General features: G+C 35.8%; 1 pseudogene; it reads right to left on the minus strand.

Annotated features, from left to right (window-relative positions):
• LOC143389976 (contactin-3-like) overlaps window positions 1-20,785 on the minus strand; it is a 94,702-nt pseudogene that overhangs the window by 40,501 nt on the left and 33,416 nt on the right.

The following is a 20,785-nucleotide window of genomic DNA, read 5'->3' on the forward strand; positions in this document are numbered from 1 at the left end:
TCCTCCAAAGACTAGAAATGGACCACCATGTGGCCCAACTGCCGAGGAATGAAACCACTGTGTGACCCAGCTGCCCCACTCCTTGGTGTTTATCCAAAAGATCTCAAACCAGACACTGCAGTGATACTGCCATTTCAAAGTTCACAGTGGCACAATTCACAGTAGCTGAGTTATTGAATCAGCCAGATTAATGGGTCAAGAAAATATAATATATATATATATATATATATATATATATATATATATATATATATATATACACACACACACACAATGAAGTTGTATTTAGCCTTGAAGAAGAATGAAATTATGGCATTTCCTGGTAAATGGATGAAAATAGAAACATGATGCTAAGTGAAATAAACCAGATTCAGAAAGTCAAAGTTTGAATACTTTTCTGTAGGTGTGGAAGCAAGAGCAAAATAAAGGGGGGAAAAAGATGAAGGTGGATCTCATAAAAGCAGAGGGAAGATCAGCAGAGTAGAGGAAGGAGATTGAGGGGGAAGAAGGAGGAGGGATAGGAAAGGGAGGAAATGAGGAATGAAACTGACCAAATGATGATGTGTGCATGTACAAATACAACACAGTGATTTCTACTTCTATGTATATCTATAAAGCACCAATTATAAAACATAAATAAATAACTAGAAGGACCTGTAGAGTGTAGCAAGGGAAATGGGGAGGCAGGAACAGAAGGGCAGAGTAAGCCCTGGGCACTGAAATGGAGCAAATTATATTCCATACATGAATGTTTATGTGGAAATGGTCCCCAATATTATGTGCAACTATAAAGCACTAATATAAATATTATGTAAAAAAAGAATCTCCAGAGACTAAAACACTGTAACAGAAGTGGAGAAACCTTTTAATGGGCTCATTAAAGGAGAAACCAAGCTGAGCAAAAACCTCTAAGTCCGAGGACATGACAATAGGAGTTTAAAATCACAAATGGACTGAAAGGAAACAGAAGCATTTCCAAAGACTGTGGCACAATTACCACAGGTGCAGAGTATGTGGGATGGAAACAGCAGAAGGAGAAAAATGTGTGAAGGAACAGAAAAAAAATACGTGTTTGATATGAGAATTTCCTCAAATAAATTTCAGACACCAAATCGCAGATGCTTTGTAAAGGCCAGCCCCAAGCAGGACAAATGCAAAAACCCAAACACACCAAAGTATGACTGGGCATATCCCATCCCAATGTTAGAAACCACAAATGGAGAAGAGCTCGTTACCTAAAGCACTGAGAGAGAAGCACTGCTCTTCAGAAGGACTCCTGCAGCTAGTGAAATTATTCTTCAGAAATGAAGGAGCAAAGACTCTTGGGACAGAAAAAAAAGGAGACCTGGGCATGGTGGTGCACGCCTGCAATCCCAGTGGCTCAGGAAGCTGAGGCAAGAGGATTGAGAATTCAAAGCCAACCTCAGCAACTCAGTAAGGCACTAAGCGACTCAGTGATACCCTGTCTCTAAATAAAATACAAAATAGGGATGTGGCTCAATGGTTGAGTGTCCCTGGGTTCAATCCCTGGTACCCCCTACCCCTGAAAAGAAATTGGAGAATAGGGCTTCAAAAGACTGGCCTTGCAACAAAGGCTAGAAGTTCTTGACAGGGAAGGAGAAATGTATATCAGTCAGAATTCTCAATGTACAAAAAGACAGGAAGAGTGCCAGAGAAGGGGTCAGTAGAGGCAATACAAACCCTTATTTTCTTCTTCTTATTAATTTATTAACAAATAATACTTTGCACAAACTGACAGAGACCATGTATTAGATTTGGTGTGTCTATGTGTGTGTGTGTGTGCGCACACACACACACAGTGGTGCTTATATGTGCTCCTGTGTAAGTAAAATGAATGGCAATGACACAGAAAAAGAAAGGGAAAATACTAGTTTTTTTTTTAATCATATGGTACTTGTGTTATTAGATTTTATTATGAGGTACCTTTATTATAAGCACTACCTATGCAATGAACTTGAAAATGATCTCAAAGCACTCTGGAAATGGACTTGGATTAGTTATGTCTGTACATTGCAAACTTTAGATCTACCAATTAGAAAAAAGATGCAGCATAATTGATATGTTGTTATGGGTCCTAGTCTGCCTGGGTTTATTTCTGAAGATCTGAAGACTATGAAATTCAAGGTCAGGGTGTCTGGAGAGCACTTTTTTTTCAGATTCTTTGATGGTGCCTCTCTATATACTCCAGTGGTAGAAGAAACCAGGGGTGTCTCTTGGGCATTAACCTCATCTCACTCAGGAGGGCTCTGTTCCCATAATCTCACCACCTCCTCACCTGCCAGACCACCACTGTAGGAGTTAGAGGTTTCAACACAAAAATTTCAGAGGAGAAAACAAATATTTGTCCCTTTAGCAACATGTTAAGAAATAAGGAAAGTGGAATCCTAAAGAATGCTCAATTAAGACCATGAAATTCTTATAATGTTTAGAAAACTAAAAAAAAAAAGAAGAAGAACAACAACTAACAAAATAGTGAGAAGTATGGTAGATATTAATTCAGCTATGTTAGTAAGGACTTTGAACAGCATAGTCTAAATGCATTCATTAGAAGACAGAGATTTTCAGAGTAGCTAAAAGCTAGACCCAACTGTATATTATCTACTAGGAAATATACCTTCAATATAAAGATACATAGAAATTAAAAGGAAATCATGAAATATATGTTGTGTTAATGGTGATGAAAGAATAAAATAGTCACTACAGTAAATTCAGTCAGAGCAGAAGAGAAATCCCAGGGAATGTTATCAGTGCTGACATGGACCACTACTTAATGATAAAGGGCCCAGAGTGTAAGCAGATACAGTAACCCCCAATGTATGTGTGCCTAACAAAAAATATGTAGCAAAAACTGAGAGAACATTTGGGCAAAAGAGATAAATATGGACAGGATCCAGCAGGCAGAAGTTCAGAAGAACGTGGTTGAACTACAAAGCAGTACCAATTGAATGGATATAATGGCATCTAGATGCTACCTCACCCATCAACAGCAGATAATACCTTCTACTCCAGTTCAAATGTAATATTCACCAGGAAAGATCATATCTGGGTCTTCAAACATACCCCACTAATGTTAAGAGCATAGAAAACAGACAACATTTGCTTTCAGACTATAATGTAATTAAACTAGAAAGCAATAATGGAAAGATCCCCCAATTCTTGTAGATAAAATTACACACTTCTACTCAACAAATGGGTTAATATAAAAAAAAACTCAAGAGAAATTATTAAAAAATATTCTGAACTAAATGCAAAAGAAAATAGAACTTATCAAAATTTGTGGGATGTAGTGAGTACCTTGCTTTGAGGGAAATTGATAGCACTGACTGCGTATGTCAGAAAAGAAGAAAGATCTACGATCAATAATGTAAGCTTCCACCTTAGAAAACTAGAAAATGAAGAGCAAATTAAATCCAAAGCAAGCAGAATAAAAGAAACAAACATAAGAGTAAAAACCAGTGAAATTGAAAACAGGAAGTCAGTGGAGAAATCAACAAAACCAAAAGTTGGTTCTTGGAAAAGATCAATAAAATCAATAAGCCTCTAGTCAGCCTAACTATGAAAAAAAAAGAAAAGAGGAAATACACAAATTATTACTATCATGTATGAAAGAGAGGCCATCACTAAAAACATCATGGACATAAAAGGATAATAAAATAATATTACAAACAATTCTTGTCTATCAATTTGATACTTTAGATGAAATAGACCAATTCTTTGAAAAACGTGACCTGCCAAAATTTACCGAGGAATAAACATACAATCTGAATAGGTCTACATCTATTTACAAAATCAAATCAATAATTAACAATCTTACCAAACTGAAAATGTCAGGTGCAAATAGGTTCATTGACAAATTTTAACAAACATTTAATTAAGAAAGTGTAGCAATTCTCTGCAATCTCTTCCAAAAGATCCAGGAAGAAGACATACTTCCTAACACATTCTAGGAGGTCAGAATTACCCTAATAACAACCAGACAAACATATTAAAATAAAACTGCATAACACCAATATTCTTTATGAAGTTAGATACAAAATCCCTTAGTATCAGCAAATAGAATTAAACAATGAATTTAAAGATTGTACACCATAACCAAGTGGACTTTGTGTCAAATACACAAGACTGGTTTAACATTTAAAAATCTATTTATCGGTAATCCATCCAGTAGTGAAATGAAGAGGAAAACAACAGATGTAAACAGAAAAAGCGTTTGACAAAAATCTGGCACCTATTCATGATTATAATCATCAATAAATTAGGGATACAGGAGAATCTCTACACCTTGATAAAGAATATCCACAAACAACCCACAACTTAAAATGCTTTATGACAAAAAACTCCAAGTTTTGAGACCAGGAACAAAGCAAGACTGGCTCTTTTTCAACATCATATTGAAAGCCCTAACTAATAAAGTAAGAGAAGAAATGGAAATTAAAAAATATACAGACAGAGAAGTAGAAAATGTAAATTTGTTTATGTGATCATCTCTGTATGAGATCTGAAAGAATCAAAAGGAAATCAGAACTAACAAGTAACATAGGAGGTAAGGTTGATATTCAAAGTCCAGTTGTTTTCCCAAATACCAGCAATGTACAAATGGGATTTGAAATGAAAACATACTACCATTTACACCAGCACCCAAAATACTGAAATACTTATGTTAAAATCTAACAAAATATGTGCAAAATCTAGGTGGGAAACTGCAAGTCTGATGGAAGAAACAAAAGAACCTAATAAGCTGAGAGAGATTCTATGTTCATGGATAGGAAGACTTGAAAAATATACACATTTGTGGATAGTTGAAATCCTGGTTCTAAAATTCCTATGTCAAGACAAAAACCCAGAACACCCCAGTCAATACTGAAGAGAAACAAAGCTGAAACATGGGAACACCTAAGTTCAATACTAATATTAAGGCTACAGAAATCAAGAAAGGATGGTCATGGTGAAAAGGACAGACAAATTGGTGCAACAGATGAGAGAGCCCAGAAATAACCCACAAATTCAGTCAACTGATATTTGACAAAGAAGCAAATGACAGCCTCTTCACAATATGGTCCTAGAAAAACTGGATGTTCACATGAAAACAGTGAATCCAGACACAGACTCTGTACTCTGCACAAAAATGAAATCAACAGGAGTTGCACTCTTAAATGTAAAATGAAAATCTTATTATAAAAGTCCTAGACTGTCATACAGGGGAGAAACCTAGATGACCCTGGGTATGGTAAAGGTTTTATAGACACAATACCACAAGGCCAATCCATGAAAGAAGTAACCGACAAGCTAGGCTTCATTAAAATGAAAAAAACTTCTGCTCTCTGCATGATGTCAAAAAATGAGAAGGCAAGTCACAGACTGGGAAAAAGGTCTCACCAAAGACACTTCTAATAAAGGACCTCTATACAAAATGTACAAAGAACCCTGAAAACTCAACAATAAGAAAATGAATAATGCAATTAAAAAGTGGACAAAAGACCTAAACAGACATTCCACTAAATATATGCAAATAGCAAGCAAATATATGAGCATATGTGCAATATCCATTCCTCATTAGGGAATTGTGAATTGAAACATCAGCAAAATATCACTACAATTCAGAAAATTAACACCAAATACAGGAGAAGGCACGCAGTAGCAGGAATCCCCAATCACTGATAATGGGAATGCAAAATGGAACAGCCATTCGGAAGGCATTTTACCTATTCCTTATAAACCTATTCTTATCATAGGATCCAGCATTTGCACTTCTTGGTATTTACCCAAATAAATTGAAAACTTATGTCCTTGCAGGGTAAAGGAAGAGTACAGGGGATGGAGATGGAGAAAACTATGTTATATACATTTATGAATATGGCAAATGAACCCAACTGTTTTGCATCACTACCAAACATTAAAGAACAAAAATAAATCTTTAAAAAACCCCACACATAGATGTTTATAGCTGCTTTATTCAGATTTGCCAAAACTCAGAAGCAATGAAGATATTCTTCAGCAGATGAGTGGATAAATAACTGGGGTACACCTGGAGAATGGGAAATTATTTTGCACTAAGAAGAAATGAGCTGGCAAGCCATGAAGGACAAGGCATGGAGGAATCTTAAATGCCTGTAATTAAGTGAAGGATGCCAATCTGAAAAGACTAGATAGTACATGATTCCAACTGCATGATGTAGTTGCCAGGGGTTAGAGGGATGAACAGGCAATTTTGTGAGCCAGGAAATGATCAGTACATATTGGAATTGGTGTGTAAATAAAAGATTTCCTGCTGTGCTCTGAAAAGAAAGCTGTCCAATGGATATCTGAAACAGATGAGATGGAAATCTGATCTACGCAAATGTAAAATTCATTACTTGGTCTTTAGGAAAAACAAAAACATACCAAAAAAATTTATCCTCCCCCAAAAAAACCCAACAAAATAAATTTCTGTCTAGCTAAGGTTGTTTTAATGCAATAGGTATTTTGCTTTTGTAACTTTTGAAAGTAATTCTCTATTTCTAGATTTTTAAAAATCAGCTACCTATACAATCAGGCAATTTTGTGTGTGTGTATGTGTGTGTGTGTGTGCGTGCGTGTACATGAGAGTACATATGTGAATCTCTCTCTTTGGGGAGAAAAAGCTATTTTTTTCTTTCTTCTGTCTGAAAGAGAAATCTTGCATTTCTTTAGAGGTAGTATTAATTGTAGCATTTGGAGGACTCAGTTATAATGCTAAATACTCCCCTAGTATCCAAATCACTAAAAAGCAACTAGGGAGATTTTTGATCTCTGAGAAATGAGAAGTTGGCGATAAGGTATTGTTTTTCAATCATCTGTCTAGTAAAACTTTAAAAAGAAAAATCAAGGAAAAACCCCTGTGCAGAAAAGAACACTGGGGAGCCACCACTCATGGGAGCAGGAATTGCAGAAGCTTTTCTGGAGAACAATTCAAAGCAGTCCTACCATCCTAACAATAGGAGCTAACCTGCACTGTTCTTAGAACCTTCTATATACCTCTGAATAAAACAGTATTATCTCCTCAGTTTCACAGATGAGAAATCTGAGTCAACAGAATTGATGATCAATAGCATATATGAGAATGAAATAGCTTCCAAAAGCTGGCTCTCCACTTTGGTCTTTAACAAGGAGTCTATTCGCATGTAACTCTAATCTGGCCTGGCAATTCTCTCCCTGAGTAGACACCTCCAGAACCCCAGAACTATCTACAAGGGTCAATAGCCTTCTTTCAAATACTATTAACTATTTTATCCTCATTTCTTATTCTAAAAATCCTCAGAATAATTTAAATTGAAATAAGATTGGTTCATTTACTTAACCTGAGATCAGATTTAAAACCACAGAGAAATCAGAGAAAAATTGAAATCTGACAATATATACCTGTTTTGTTTAATCTAAGAATCTTGAAATTTTAATGCTTCCTTTCCTGTTTCTCGTTAATCATTTACTTGTATTAAGAAAGTATTGTAGTTTATTTAGGCCTCATCAACTTCTTGTGTAAATGATTAACAGTCATATTATTTCTCTTTTGAGGGAAGTTTTTATCCTCCCTATTATGCTTTCTAATGGGTTGCTGTTGATACATAAATAAATAAACTATTACATTTTGCATAGTTACTTTGTACTGAACATGGTAGATAACTGAATTTTGATTAGTTTTTTAAATGTTATAGTTGATACTATTGGGTATGATACTAATATCATTATGTCCTCAAATAATTGTAATTTTGTTTCCTTATTTCAAAGGCTACCTTTTATTTATATTTACGCCTTATTAAATTCATGTAGACATCTCTAAATGACTTTATTCATGACATTGTAAAAATCCCTGTTTTATTGCTGAGTTAAGTAAAAGTATTTCTACTATTTTCCTTTAAAGATAATTTTGAAATAGAAAGAAAAGAATCTTCTTATACCTATTTTAACATGAACTTAAAGCTCAGTAATTGTTATTAATTTTACTGAATATCTGATAAGAAAATCATGAACTATTTTATGAGATATATCAATATAGACATATGTATATTTCCTGGGACAACTAGTAGCTTATGAAGGCCCTGTTCCTTTAATATAATGTTTTTCTGAACTGGTAAAATTTCACTTAGGTTTTCATAATATATTCATGGAATTTTTTACATTTACTGATTTATTTACTATCTTCCCAGGATATGTTCTCAAGAATATGCTAGCCTTACAAAGTCCATGGAAAAAAAATTAACTTTAACTTTTTTATGTTGTCAAAAAGTACACAATATAAACATTTGTCTGTTTCTTTAAAAGTTAAAAAAAGAATCAGTAAAATTATCTAGCTCTAGTGAATATGTAATTTTAATTTTTAATTTTTTTATTTTTTTTATTTACATATGACAGCAGAATGCATTACAATTCATATTACACATATAGAGCACAATTGTTCATATCTCTGGCTGTATACAAAGTATATTCACACCAATTCACATCTTCATAAATGCACTTTGGATAATGATGTCCATCTCATTCCACCATCATTTTTAACCCCATGCCTCCTCCCTTCCCCTCTCATCCCTCTGCCCTATCTAGAGTTCATCTATTCCTCCTCTGCTACCACTCCCTATCCCACCATGAATCAGTCTCTTTATATCAGAGACAACATTAAGCATTTATTTTTCGGGGATTAGCTAACTTAGCATTATCTTCTCTAAGTCCATCCATTTACCTGCAAATGCCATGATTTTATTCTCTTTTATTGCTGAGTAATATTCCATAGTGTATATATGCCACATTTTTTTAAATCCATTTGTCTACTGAAGGGCATATAAGTTGGTTCCACAGTTTAGCTATTGTGAATCGTGTTGCTATAAACATTGATGTGGCTGTGTCCCTGTAGTATGCTGTTTCTAAATCCTTTGGGTATAGACTGAGGAGAGGGATAACTGGGTCAAATGGTGGTTCCATTACCAGTTTTTATAAATGGGATGGATTCAAACTAAAAAGTTTCTTCTCAGCAAAACAAACAGTTTGTGAAGTGAATAGAGAGCCTACATCTTGGGAGCAAATCTTTACCCCTTGCACATCAGACAGAGCACTAATCTCTAGGGTATATAAAGAACTCAAAAAGCTAAACACCCCGAAATCATTCAATCAATGAATGGGCCAAGGACCCAAACATACTCTCAGAAGATGATATACAATCAATCAACAAATATATGAAAAAAAATGCTCATCATCTCTAGCAATTAGAGAAATACAAATCAAAACTACTCTAAGGTTTCATCTCACTCCAGTCAAAATGGCAGCTGTTAAGAACACAAAGAACAGTAAGTGTTAGTGAGGATGTGGGGGGAAATGTACACTTATACACTGCTGGTGGGATTGCAAACTGGTGCAGCTACTCTGGAACGCAATTTGGAGATTATAATTTTAATTTTTAATAAACATTTATATTTTGATAATTTATATTTTCCCAGAAATTCTCCAACTAATTGGATTGTCACATATGAAACTTAAAACAGAAAATCCTCTGATCTAATGTTTCTTTCTTGTCTGTTATATTCTCTTTCTCACACCTAACTTTACTATTTTTCTTTGATTTTCCAAGATGTTATCTTGTGCTTTTTGAGATCATATCAATTCCATCTCCTTTCCATGCATTTGTTTCTTAATTTCTGTTACTTAAATTTTACAAAGGTGTAAAAAAATGAAAATGAATGTACATTGTCCTTTGGAAGGAAAAATTGTTCATGTGTATCTGTTGCTTCAATTAATGGTAGCATCAAATTGTCCTTTTTTAACATTGGGCCAATTGATCTTCTGGTGTTTGAAAGAAAAGCTCTCAAAATGTACACAAGAGTATTGTCTCTCATTATTTCTTCCCTTTGATCTTATCTACTTTAATGGTATATTATTTATGGCATTGTGGTTTCTGATTATTATAACTTCATGGTATGAAAAAATATTTTCAAAATACATTTATTCTCTTTCTGCCCTTTAGGTTTGCCATGCATTATTCTTTGTTTGAAATTAGCATTCGTTTCTCTCTTTTGTTGCATTTGCCTGATAAATATTTGCACATCTCTTCATTTACAGTTTTTTCTTGATAGTCTGATTTTTATTGTAACTCTGCTGTTTTTATGGGTCTTAGTATAATACATTACACAGTGCTTGGTTTGTCTCTTGCTTATCTTGTTGTAAATTCAAATTTGTTTTACAGGGTTTCCACTGGGGGTGGATATGGACCATTCATGTTAATAAATACCATACATGAGAAACATAGTCCTGGGAAAACAACTCAAAGCAGGGACTGAGTCTCTGCATATGTGATTGAGAAAATGCTGAGATAGGGAAGTGTTTTTACATTTGCTCTTTCTGCCTGGAATTGGGGAACCCTGATCTTCACCTGAGAAGCAGTATGGGAGGTAATGTGCTTTGTGGAAGTGTCTGTAACATGAATAATAACAGCATCTCTGGTAAATCCAATTTTGTGGGCTGATTACTGGGAACATTTTCTTAACGATCTTTCTAGATCAGCTAACACCTTTAACTTGGACAAGATATAAAACTTACAGTATGACTAAGGGATATATTGAAAAACTCAAAGTGACACAAAAGTGCCACAGATGCATATTTAAAATCTATAAGTGATCTTTTACCTGGTTTTGTATAGTAAAGAATGGCTGGTTTTAAAATTTAAGTTCTTGCACACAAACAGTTCAAGCCAAAGTGACCACATTGTATTATCACACACCATTTATCATCTTCAAAGATATTCCTCTCTACAACTGAGAGCTAGGAAATACTTCAAGCATCAAGCTTGCGGGTAGCTGCTATAACTGGAGTGAGACTGTGTTGCCTGTGGAAATCAATCAAATTGAAGTGAGCCAGTTAAGTGAATGGCGGATTGTCACTGCTAAAATTCTTACTACTTCAAGTGACTTCTTTCTACACACATTTTAATTCATCACAGAACCAATCCCACAAGTGTTGGGAAAAGCACACAGCATGGATTCTGACATTCTTCATTGCTAAAGCACCTACACAATCCAAGGATTCTCAGAGCATACACAGTGAACTCCTCGTGTGTTTGGGTTTGAATGCTTTTATCCCACAGTGAGCTCCTATCACAAAAAGAATCTTATACCTAGAATTTAGCTGATTAAGCACATCAAAAATATCTTTGAATATCCTTGAATTCAGACTTCAATTGCCAGGTCCCAGGTGTTTAGATACCAGCCAATGATGCTCTTCTATTTCTCTTAAACTTTGGACAATTATTTCCCTTTTCCTACTTGTGGAAAATAAGCTGTATTTAAAGTAGGAAAAGAAAGATGTTACATAGGTGTAAATAACAGAATCTCTTTTTCTCCCCCCACCCCTTGCAGACTGAGTGCATACAATGGCTGGTTAAATATAGGATATCACCAAATCCGTATTGCTTGACCTGAGTCTCTTATTCCACTTTGCAAATGGCAGACCAACTGCACATGTGCTAATATATACATTCTCTGCATAGAGAATGCTATAGGGACATATGTAGATATTGACAAACAGGAGAGAAAGTTACATTCCAGAGACCAGTGTGTACCGGATCTCAGAAAGGAGAGAGCAAGGCAAATGCAAACACTAATGTGAAGAGAGATCAGATAATAAGGAACATAGACTCAGGAGATCCGCTCACCCACAGGCATCTTTGAGTAGGCAACAGTGCTCTAGAACTCTGGTGCCTCTGAACACGAATCCCACTTCTTGAATCACCCACACCACACCTTTAAAGACACGCTTAGCACACAGTCCCCCTTAAGTGGAAGCCTTTGGCTGCTGATTTAATTAAAGGACTTCAGCATGTCCCATGGGCACAGTCTGAAGCACTTCTTTGGACATAGACTTCTCCTTTGTGCCAATTTTCTACAGATACTTGGTTTAATAAGCTTTTCTGAATATATAATTCTGACCTTGCAGAAACCTGTGACCAGTATTGTCAAACTCCTTTGGCACAAAGCACAAGCCTAACTAATATATCTGGTCTAAATTATTGGAGCTTTATGAATTTATGAATTATTTTCCCTAAAAGATATGTGCTTCCAAAAATGAATAAGTAATGAATACCTAGTATAGTCCCAAAGACAACTGACTGAATTGGTTCAAAGTGGGGGATTTTCTATAACCTAAACCACTCCTCCATTTCAAAAACTTGGCTCTTACTATCCACCTGTCTGGGTAACTTCTTCACTCAACAGCTTCTTTGATCACATTTTACTATTTTGGAAAACAAGGAATATATCTATGAACATACTGGGAAATAAAGGCAAGCAGACTATCTAGGGATTAATGTGCACGCTGCAATGAATTCAGAATCAGAGGGCGAGAGCTGTTATATAATTCCCTTCTCATGCAATAGAAAACAGATTTACTTAATTGCTTGTGCTTAAGGGCAATGTCATCTTGCATGGCTTACTGTTTTATACTGATGGGAGAATATTAAGTTACTAATGGCACAAGTCTATAAAAAAATTCATAGGCCATGAACTAGCATGTTATAGAAGGAACAGAATTGGCAAGCAATGGCACTAATTTATGAAATTCCACATTTCGGATGCTAGACTCTTCACAGAGATGATTTTATGCTTTCTGCAAAGCCCATCAGTGCCATGTAAATCAGGAGAGTTAAATTACATTATCAACCCCAATGTTCTTAACTACAAGTTCCTCTTCTAGAGAGCAACTATTGAGTTCAGCCTTTGAGCCTCTCTTTGTGGCTGTGGGGTGCATGTTACAGACAAACTGCTTGGGATATTCAGTCTTGCAATACACATTTATTCAGCATTAAATAAGACAGAGAGTGCCATATTGGTTGGAATATTACCAACAGCTTAGAATCCAGCTGATAAATCTAAAGCATAATCATCTACATTATATGGCAAAATTAATTAATAATTCAAACTGAATTTTTTAAAAAGAATTAGCTATTGATGGACACAATACCTTTATTTTATTTATTTATTTTTATGCAGTGCTGAGGATCAAACCCAGGGCCTCACATATGCCAGGCAAGGGCTCCACCACTGAGCCACACCCTTGGCCCCTCAAACTGAATTCTTGATTTAAGATTAAGTTAGGAGAACAGCTGGGCTAGAGAAGAAGCCTTTCCCACCCTGAGTAAAGGACCCTCAGGGGAGTGACATGTGAACTTTTTACCCCTCCCACACCTTCCATCCAAGAAGGAGAAATTGCAAAAGACTCTATGGAGCAGCAAGTCAGCTGAAAATATTGGCACAAGCCTTTTCCTGATGTGATTAAAAAAACCAGTCACAATTTTTAAAAGTGGGAGGCACTTAAACTTATAGTAAAAGAAAGGCTAAGGGACTATACCAATTAAGAATGTTCTCCAAAGCTTTGATTCAGTGAGAACAATTAGAAAACTAATACTAATAAAACCAAATAAAGAAAAAAAAAAGAAAAAGAAAACAAAAATGGTACTGCAATTGTACATAATTCTTGGTAGATGTCTAATATCTCAGTTTTCCATTTTCTTTTAAAAATTTTCTCTTTTTAATACTGATATCCAGGAATTGCCTTAGCAAAACCCCAAAGTGGATGGCTTAAAGCAACAGATTATGTCGTCTCATGGTCGTGGCAGCCAGAGGTCTGAAATGTGGGTGCTGTTATGGCACTGCTCCCTCCAGAACCTGTGATTCTGATTTCTTCCTTGCCTGTTCTGGCTTCTGGTGCCCCAGGTACTTCTAGGTCTGTGCAGAATAACTACACTTCTGACTCCTCCATGTTCTTATGACCTTCTTTCCCCTGTGTGTCTGCATCTCTCTGTGCCTCTGTCTACAGAGCCTTCTTTTTATAAGGACACCAGTTACTCAGGAAGACCTCAGATTGATTTTACTAAATTATTTTTGCAATAATCTCTTATTTCCAAATAAGGGTCATATTATGAGGCATTGGGCATTAGGAGTTTAAAACATATTAGAGAGGACACCCTCAAATTCCTACATCATCGTTAAAACTGTGTAAGATCCTGATACGTTAATATACCTGTATAGGCATATACATATATTTAATAAGGTGTTGCCACATGAATGTATTTGAATTGACCCTGATATGGCTTTCTGCTTCAGGGGATGCCTACACGGTAAATGCATAAGGACAAACCCAGGCTTGACATCTCCATACAGTAGGAAGTTTCCGAGTCAAGGCACTAAGATGGCAGGTTGGCTGGCCCTGCTATCCTAAAGTTACACACATGCAACCAGTCGATGGTCAGCCTTCGAGGCTCACCAACACTGAGCCATTATCCAAGTGTCAATTTTTCCTTGAGATCTGTGACTTTTATTCATTTATTTATTTTTAACATGGAACCCTCACCAGTGAGGAGGCAAAATGGAATGGAACCCTGAAGAAGACCCACAGATTTGGGCTTGAAGTTCCACCAGTAACCAGATAAGGGACTCTAACAAAGTTTTTGTACTTTTAAAGTCCTCAATTTGTACACCTGTACAATGAAGAGTCTTATGCTGTTGTCCAGAACAGCTACCAGGAACACTGGGGTGAGGCATTCAGATAAAATACTTATCAAATGTAACTTACCCCCAGTTCATCATAATATGACCTGTTCAAAGTAAACACCTGTGTGAGAGTAATTTCCATGTCCTGGGATACTAACCACAACCTCTCATGAAGAATAGCATTTAGTATAAGTGTGACATGCATCAGTTTTAATTAAAATTACAGGTTAAAGTAAATGTGCTCAATTTCTGGTAATTACACAAACAAAATTAGATCAAAACAGAATTGAGACACCAGATTCACTCATTTAATATGCATTTCTAGAGCATCACCTATGGGCCTGATTTTTTTTTTTTTTTTTTTTAAGGCCAGGTGTTACAGACTTGAGCAATAGGAAAAAGGATGACAAAAATATCATGACTTACCCCACCGACTTTCTCAAAGTGAGATCCATCTTTCTTAAAATCCGTGAGGGCCTCATTGAAATACCAAGTGAATATAATGTCTAACAGCAGATCGTGTTGTGCCTGGCAGGGCAAAATGACGCTTTCACCCACAGAAACGTCCATGTTAGATGGCGCCAGCGTTATCCTAGTTGGTTCTATTAGGGAGATAATTCATAAGTAAAACTTTAGCATTTCTGTTGTGATGAAAGCAATTTGTACAGGCAAATTCTTCATCCACCCTATAGTGTGTGAGCTTTTATATGCTTAGGTATACACACACATCTATGCAATGAAAAGCCTCCATGGTTAAAATAGATGTTTTAATGTAGTCCTATAATACATTTCATGGGATCCACCAAATTTTGTGAAAATAATTAGCATATCTGAGTCAACAGGTTACAAAAGTTTAAGATGAAAGTCACCAGGAAGCAAGAGTTATAATAAGACTGAAAAATCCATTTCAACTTAGTTTTATGGTTTTGTGAAATATAGTGGGAGAAACAGAAACTACTGTGTTTTCACCAACTTTCAATGACTAAAAAACACATTAACATCAAAATTCAAATAGACTCAAACCTTTGATGTGTACGTGGATTTGAAAAGCTCAGAATAAGCTTAGAGATGCTTAGAATAAGGGCAATGGGAGGGCACTCTGCTAAAATGTTAACTGATGTCATTTTTTTCCCTAGTGGAAATGTCTGTGGCACATTCTTCCTGCCCTTACCATGAACCTTCTATCTTTTCTGAATTAAATTTCCTTGCACCAACTTTCCCAGTGCCATTCCCCTTGATGTTACACCATGTGGCAGAAAATGTCTTCAAAAGTCACTTGCATATGTGGTCTGTACTTTCTTGATTAAATAGCCTCTTTAACCCAGTAGTTGGGCATAGGTCTCCCTGACCAACCTGTTCTCATCAAGGTCCCCTGCTATGAGACCCAATGATAAAGTCTTGGTCTCATTCTTTGAGCCTCTAAGCTCTGTCACACTTGATCACTGGTTCTCCCTCGTACTCTTTCCTCAACTGGTTTTTGGGACATCATGCTCCTGCAGTATTATTTACTGTCCTGGTCACTCCTTTTCTGTATCTCTCTTTAAGGTCTCACTTCTGCTACTATATTTCTTAATGTACAATGAATGTGTCATGCTCAGTCCTTTTTAAAATTCTTTTTAAGGTGATCTAAGATGGTGTCTTGGCTTCAAGTCCTCATCTATATGCCAACAACTGTGAAAGGTATCTCTTCATCTTTGATTTACACAAGTCCAAGGTCATCTATCCAACCACCTCCTCACTGTCTCCACTTAGGTGTTAGTCACCATTAGTTCCCATAAAGTACATTGTAGGATTAAATTCTTAACTCTTTTGAATTAAGGCAGAGCAGAGTACAATGCTTTGGCTGATGAAATGTATGTAAGAGTTACATGTAGCAGCGACAGGCAGAATTCTGCAGGAACTAATAGGTAATGTGATGTGTCTCCTTCCTGTTCTGTGGTGACGTGCACTGTCCCAGATGGTGGAGACACTGGGGGTCTTTGTTCCTGAATGAGGAAGCAAAGCTGACTCACTGAGGACTTGCAGTATGCATGAAAAGTGAAGCCAGGCTATTTTAATCCACTAAGATTTTGGCAAATCTCTAATCTGCTTTACAGGGAAAGATCCTAACGATATTCTAAACATCCAAACCATGCTCATGCTCTTCTTTCACCCCAAAGCTTTGAAACCCACAGCCTGAGCAATCTCAGCTGTTCTGCCATTTTTTTCATTTGTTCACCACACACCCTGCAGTCCCTCCTGACTCCTTTCTGAGACCTCAAATCCAATTTGTAAACACCTTATCCTTCAGAATATATGCAGAATCTTATCCCATCCCATTAGCTCCTCAGCTGCCAATCTCACTTGGATCGTCATCACTTCCTGTTGGTTAACAGTCATGGGCTCCTGAGACTTTGAAAAACAGCTAGAGTCACCCTTTCACATCATCTTATTTCTCTGCTGAAAACCTTGCAGTAGTTCCACTTTTCAATTCAAGTGAAAACTGAAGTCTTAGCAAGATCTACAATTGGTCCACATAACTGCACCCTAGAAATCTCCTGGTAAACTCCTTTATCTCCCTGGAGTCTTTGTACCAAAATTTCCATCTCACTTATCTTGATTCATACTCTAACTCATATTTCTTCATATAGTCTTTCTCAATTGTTTGCAATATACTTCCTTCTAATGATCTTCTTATTTCTTCTTCCTAATTTTCATTTCTCTATCTTGGGCAGAATGTAAGAAGAATGACTACAGATTCTGTTTCAATGTTTTCACTGATCCAGCTCAAACAATGGGTACATAATAGGTGCTCGTTTTTTTTCCCCTGAATGGATAAATGAACAAAATTAACCCAAAACTTAAATCTTATCGATATCAACAGTTATTTGATGAGCTTGAACATCTCCAGAAAAGACCAATTTTAATGAAAAAGAGAACACACTTAGAAGATCTGACCCAATAGGAGAACATAAAATAAAAGAATATCAGCATATGCCATTTTCCCATCATCCCAGCACAGTAGTAGCCAAGTACCCCACCATGTCCACTGTGCTGTGCTATAGAAGTATACAGTGTCATGTTCTTGACCATCAGTTGTTAGAAACACAAGCGCAAACACATTTTTTACCTTCACAATGTACCACATTTTGTGGAAAACACATGCCCAGTTTCTTTAACCATAATAATAATATATGTCATGAAACGCATCTCTGATAAACCCATCTTGATGAAACACACGCACCTGTGACTACCAAGTGTGTTGTCCCATTGGCTTTCCCAAACTGGTTTTCTGCTGTGCAGGTATAGGTTCCTGAGTCAGCCTTTGTCACATTGTCTATTTTGAGTCCTCCATCTTTTAAAAAAGAAAATCTAAAGGAAAAGTACATTTGATCAATAAATGTGTAATAGTAACTTTTTTTTTCAAAAAATAAATAGCAATTTTTTTTTCAGAATTTATTATCTTATGCTAATACTGTTAAGGTCTGATAAACTAAGCCATGGCCTTTTAGGAATAAAGAAAATGAAAAGAAAACATGCATAGATACACAGAGTTGAATAAGAAAAGATGCTCTACCAAATTGAACTTTGCATGATGTTTTTATGCAGCACTACTAAACAGCATTACTTAACATTGCACCTAATTTGTAAATGCCTTTATCAAATAAGTGTGAAATGTTTTCCAAAAATATATATTGTTGTAGATTACTCATGGGGTAACCTTGTAAGTTTTCAGAAAATAAAAAGCAGACATGTCATCATTTCCCTTAAATTTGAAAAAAATATATGGAAACCAAGAAACCTGCTTGTCTTTCATTATGAACTAGGAAAGTCACAGTTGACTTAATAAAAATTCAAGTTTTGTAAAAAATAAAAATTGTGTGGTCACCTATGAGCTATTGTAAAGATTCTGAAAACTTTGATTAATATTACTTTTAAGTTTTTGAGCATCCATTTGAAATACTTAAAGCTTTAGCATCTTACTAATTGATCAAGGAAATATTATAAGTGTCTTATATGCAACAGGCACTCGGAAAGTCCCTGGGGTTTTTTACCTATAGATAAAAAGTCTCCATCTTTGTGGAAATAACAGTCTACTAGAATCGCAGACATTAAGCCACTAAGTAAATGTGAAAAGTTCAGAGATTTGAGAAGTATTCTGAAGAAGAGAGAGAGGGTGAAGGAGAATTACTTTATGTGAACTTCCAAGGTAGGGGGTTTCAGAAGTCCTCTTAGAAGGGGAGTCACTTGCACCAAGAAAGAACAAGATAGGATTATCATCTCTCATCCGTCTGATCCTTGTACCTTTGTTGCTCAAGTTGTCTACTCATGATCATATTCTCTCTCTTTGAATTCCTAAAATCATTATATCTATACTATCTACTGACAACTGAGAAGGGCTTTATCTTTTGTGATTCATATTCTTAATGCATGAGTGTTGTATTTATGCAAATGGATGGCAAACTTCTTAAAAGCTTTGGAGCCCCAGTGTCAGAATGGTTAATACATGTTTCCACTTTTTGGGCCACCCATAGAAGAGTTAGGTAAGATGACAAGGATATTAGAATAGAATGGAGGATATCAACTCAGGCTTTAAATATTATCTTATTTGTTGCAAGATTTTTAGATGTGTAACATCTTTATAACTACAGAGTCACAAAAAAAGTCACTGTGAGTAGAGTTTATGTATCAAATAATATAGGCAGCATTGATTTTGTATGGTTTTTTAATAGCCTGGTGATTTACTTTCATTTGTATCCTCCTACCTTATCTCAAGTAAAGAGGCCCAGGGAAAATTAGCACCAGTCCACAGGAGCTGTTCATGATCCTGGATCCTGAGGAGAGCTATCCATGAATGTTTGCTAGTCATGTGTTATTTTTCTTAACTATATCAAGGTAGGTTAAAAACAAGAGTTTGGGATATTTGGCCTACTAAGAAAATCAAGGAACAAGAATATTGTATTTCAAATTGGGGAAATTTCATTAAAAAAATTTAAAAATTCCAAGAATTTTTCTAGGAATCAATAGAAAAGCACATTGTATTTGATTTCCTTCATGAACTGTGACTATTTGTTTAGTATAAAATAAAGGCCCATTTTTGTCTCAAAAAGGTAATCAAAGAACTTTACAAAAAATATCTTTATATCTTAGTCTCCCAGAGAGCAAAGACTTTTTAAAATTAGTATGCAATAATAACTGAATTCCCTGCAGAGTAGAAAGATGTATGAAAATTTAAGATATGAAAGTATAGATCAGGAATTTTGAGAACCGTGGGGAGTAAACTTAAGTATAAATCATGCCTCTCTCCCTCCACCTGCCCAATCCTTGCTGAGACTTTCCTCTCTAGTACCTCATTGACTGTAGGAAGAAGACTATATCCTCAATCTGAAAACCTAGAAATCACTTACCTAAAGCAAAGATAAAATTCCTAATTACTATTACTATTAAAGAAAAGGCCAACATAGAGGGGGAGGTAAAGGATAAATTGAGAAACTAATTGAGGAAAAGAGAGTGATGGGATATCCGATCGAGAAACTCCTTGGAAGAAAGAGAAATTGTAATCAAGGACACTGCTCCCAGCACATTCTAGTTGCTGATCCCATCAGTAAAATCTGGGGGCCATGACACACAAAGAGAATATCACTTGATCCAAAACACTGCTCTCCAAATGTCACCCATGAAAAGAAAATGAAGATTTGCTGGAGACTTTAACTATGTAAAGAAAGGAAGCTGGCCAATGATATCAGAAGGTTAGGAAGACATTTAAATGGCAGAGGCAAACTCATCTGGTTTGAATGACAGGAAGGGGACAGAACTGGAAACTCGATGAATTAGTAAGCTTTCAAACAAAGACAAAAAAAATGCCTCCTGTTGACTGATCAGATGTTGAGCTTTCATTTATAGCTTCTGATCTTGATATCACAAAAGTAAGATAGGTAATTCCAGTTACCTCTTCATGTTATGAATTAGTAAATTTCCACTAAAAATAAGAAATTATTTGGAATATTGGGAGAACAAGAAGTCCTTCATCGTATTAACTCAAGTTAAAATTGGGTAAATCTGTCTTCATGGCTATGTTGACATGAGGCACAACTTCACAGGCCAGGACTAACATCTTAGGAATCACTGGAGGACTTGAAAACAAACATAATGACTCTCAAAGAATGTAAACTCTGTGTGTATCATAAAAATTGAGCTAATTGGTTATTTTCTTCCTAAATTGGTTCTTCCAGTAAGTTCTAAAAGGCCCACAGGGCATTTTGCACAACATAAAAATAAACAATATTCAGTAAATGGATGAA

This window comes from Callospermophilus lateralis, unplaced genomic scaffold, assembly GCF_048772815.1.
Source record: "Callospermophilus lateralis isolate mCalLat2 unplaced genomic scaffold, mCalLat2.hap1 Scaffold_190, whole genome shotgun sequence".
Lineage (NCBI taxonomy): Eukaryota > Metazoa > Chordata > Mammalia > Rodentia > Sciuridae > Callospermophilus > Callospermophilus lateralis.